Source organism: Macaca thibetana, chromosome 13, assembly GCF_024542745.1.
Source record: "Macaca thibetana thibetana isolate TM-01 chromosome 13, ASM2454274v1, whole genome shotgun sequence".
Classification (NCBI taxonomy): Eukaryota; Metazoa; Chordata; class Mammalia; order Primates; family Cercopithecidae; genus Macaca; species Macaca thibetana.
In genome coordinates this window covers 39,529,156-39,532,358 of record NC_065590.1, presented here as the reverse complement: position 1 = coordinate 39,532,358, position 3,203 = coordinate 39,529,156, and the positions used below count along the sequence as shown (strand labels likewise).

The 3,203-nt window shown below is 39.1% G+C and overlaps 1 pseudogene; it reads left to right on the top strand.

The window, feature by feature from the left end:
• Positions 1 to 2,105: 2,105 nt before the first annotated feature.
• LOC126934077 (dihydrofolate reductase-like) lies at positions 2,106 to 2,725 on the top strand (annotated as a pseudogene).
• Positions 2,726 to 3,203: the final 478 nt, after the last annotated feature.

The window sequence follows — 3,203 nt, the reverse complement described above, 5'->3', positions numbered from 1 at the left end:
AAAAAAAAAAAAAAAAAAAAAAAAAAAAAAAAAGGATAGTGTCAGTATATATCTGTAGGTCATTGTGGGGATTAAATGAGGTAAGTTATATAGAACTCATCACAATATCTGTGATAGCTAGGTATCCATATTCTTATTTTCAGGGAATAATTGTATTGCAAAAGCCTAAGATTTTTGGAACAACAGCAACAGCAGCAAAGGCAGAAATTACAGAAATATCCAGAAGCAAATTCTCCTCTAACAAATATTGGCATTTCAGAACATATCTGAAACAAATGTTTGCTTTTGAGATGAGTAGGTTCCCCAGTACTGAGATCATCTTCGTTTCCATGGACATGGCATTTACAGTCAAAATATCCAATTATATCCGTGGTAATACTCCTCTGGTTCTTCTGATGTGTTTGTGTGTGTCTGTGTGTGTGCTTGTGTGCATGTAGGACTTCCTTTCAGGTTCAGAGATAGTAGGGGGCAGTGTCATGTAGACCAAACAACCAAACGACTTACTGAATTTTTTTCATCCCTACTGGTTGTTTTAGGTAGGGACAGCTCTGGCCCAACTCTGTTGACTGTAGCTTCTGAGCTGTTCTCATAGGGCCTACAGGGGAGTTACTGATTGTTTTCCCAGGAATCTGCCAAGTGCGGTGGTGTATGATGGAACATGCCGCTTCCCTATCTCTGGAATCTGAGTATGAGTTGAGAACAATGATCATATCTGCTAATGAGTAATTAAAAACAATTTCAAGACTGCCTCTAACCTCTGCATTTGTGAACGCCACCCTTCCTTAAATGCTATACCAAGGTTCTTTGCTGAGGCTCAAAGTCTTCCATTCCTCTTTCTGACTCCAAATTCAATCAATCAAGTCTTCCTTTCTAGTAGTTCTCATATTTATTTTATTCACTCTCTCTTCACTTCCCTAGTTAAGATCCACATTGTCTTTCATTTGGACTATATAATGACCACCCATAGAGCTTTCCTGATTCTAATCTCTCTCCCTTGAAATCCCTAATCCAGCCTCCAAAGTGCCTCTAGAGTAATCTTTTTTAAATCACAAACTTTTTTCATGGTTCACCATTGCCCAGAGAATGAAAGCCAAGTTTCTTTGTATTGCACAAAAGGCTTTGCAAGATTTAGTTCCTGACAGCATGGCCAGCCTCATCTCCCTCTTCTTGCTGCCTGCGTTCTAACTACACAAAGCTGTTTGAAGTTTTATATCTCTGTCTTCCCTTTTTCTCTCTCTGGTGTTTCATTCTTTAATGCTCTCCTAAATATTATTTCCTATGTACAAATCATCTTCCTTTTGTGACTCTTAGCATGCTTCTATTAATATTTTAAGATTTGCTCATGCCTGTAATCCCAGCACTTTGGGAGGCCGAGGTGGGTGGATCACAAGGTCAGGAGTTCAAGACCCTCCTGGCCAACATGGTGAAACCCCATCTCTATTAAAAACACAAAAATTGCTGCGTGCCTGTAATCCCAGCTACTCATGAGGCTGAGGCAGAAGAATTGCTTGAACCCAGGAGGCAGAGGTTGTAGTGAGCCAAGATCACACCACTGCACTCCAGCCTGGCGACACAGCAAGACTCCATCTCAAAAAAAAAAAAAGATTCTGCTTAGGTTTACCTTTTCCTTGACTTCTACAGAAAAAAAAAAAAAAAAATGTCATTCCTTCCTCTGGGCTATTTTTGTACAGATACAAGTATGATTTGTACACTGTATGGTGTTTGCTTGCTTGTTTTACATCTGTTTCCTTTACTGCATAGTACATCTTTGAATGTGGGACCATTTCATTCATTTTTATTTCTACCATCATTATCATGGCCTTTAGGTACAAGGTAGATATCCAATGTGCATTGTGAACAGTTATTAATAGTTTTGTAGTAATTCAAAGATTCATCTAGACAACTATATATAACATTGGATAAGAATTGAAAGTTCTGGCTTGGGCAAATGAAGCATTTATTGAGAAACATGCCTTAAATTGAAATAGCTCTTCATCTGATGCCTTTGATGATGCAACCCAGGCAAATATTTGCTTACTATTCTCACAAATTCTATAACTCATCAAACTTAATTAAATGGTTAGAATCTGACAATTTCGCGCCAATCTTGACCGCGCGTTCTGTTTTAACGAGTGGGCTCGGAGGTGCTCCAGCTGCTGTCATGGTTCGTTCGCTAAACTGCATCGTCGCTGTGTCCCAGAACATGAGCATCGGCAAGAACGGGGACCTGCCCTGGCCGCTGCTCAGGAATGAATTCAGATATTTCCAGAGAATGACCACAAACTCTTCAGTAGAAGGTAAACAGAATCTGGTGATTATGGGTAAGAAGACTTGGTTCTCCATTCCTGAGAAGAATTGACCTTTAAAGGGTAGCATTAATTTAGTTCTCAGCAGAGAACTCAAGGAACCTCCACAAGGAGCTCATTTTCTTGCCAGAAGTCTGGATGATGCCTTAAAACTTACTGAACAACCAGAATTAGTAAATAAAGTAGACATGATTTGGATAGTTGGTGGCAGTTCTGTTTATAAGGAAGCCGTGAATCACCCAGGCCATCTTAAACTATTTGTGACAAGGATCATGCAAGACTTTGAAAGTGACACCTTTCTTCCAGAAGTTGATTTGGAGAAATATAAACTTCTACCAGAATACCTAGGTGTTCTCTCTGATGTCCAAGAGGAGAAAGGCATTAAGTACAGATTTGAAGTATATGAGAAGAATGATTAATATGAAGGTGTTTTCTGGTTTAAATTGTTCCCCCTCCCTCTCAAAAAAGTATGTATTTTTACATTAGAAAAAAAGTATTTTGTTGACTTTAGATCTATAATTATTTCTAAGCCACTTGTTTTTATTCCCCACTTGACTCTATCAGACACCACTTATGAAACATTCTTGCTATAAATAAGTGCTTCTCCAAGACCCCGACTGAGTCCCCAGCACCTGCTACAGTGAGTTGCCTTTCCACACCCATCACATGTGACACTCTTGCCAGTCCTTGACATTGTCGGGCTTTTCAAATGTTGGTAATATTTATTAAAGATGAAGATCCACATACCCTTCAACTGAGCAGTTTCACTAGTGGAAATACCAAAAGCTTCCTACGTGTATATCCAGAGGTTTGTAGATAAATGTTGCAGCCTTGTTTGTAACAGTGAAAATTGAAAACAACCTGGAAGTCCAGGGATGGGAAAATGAGTATGTTTCT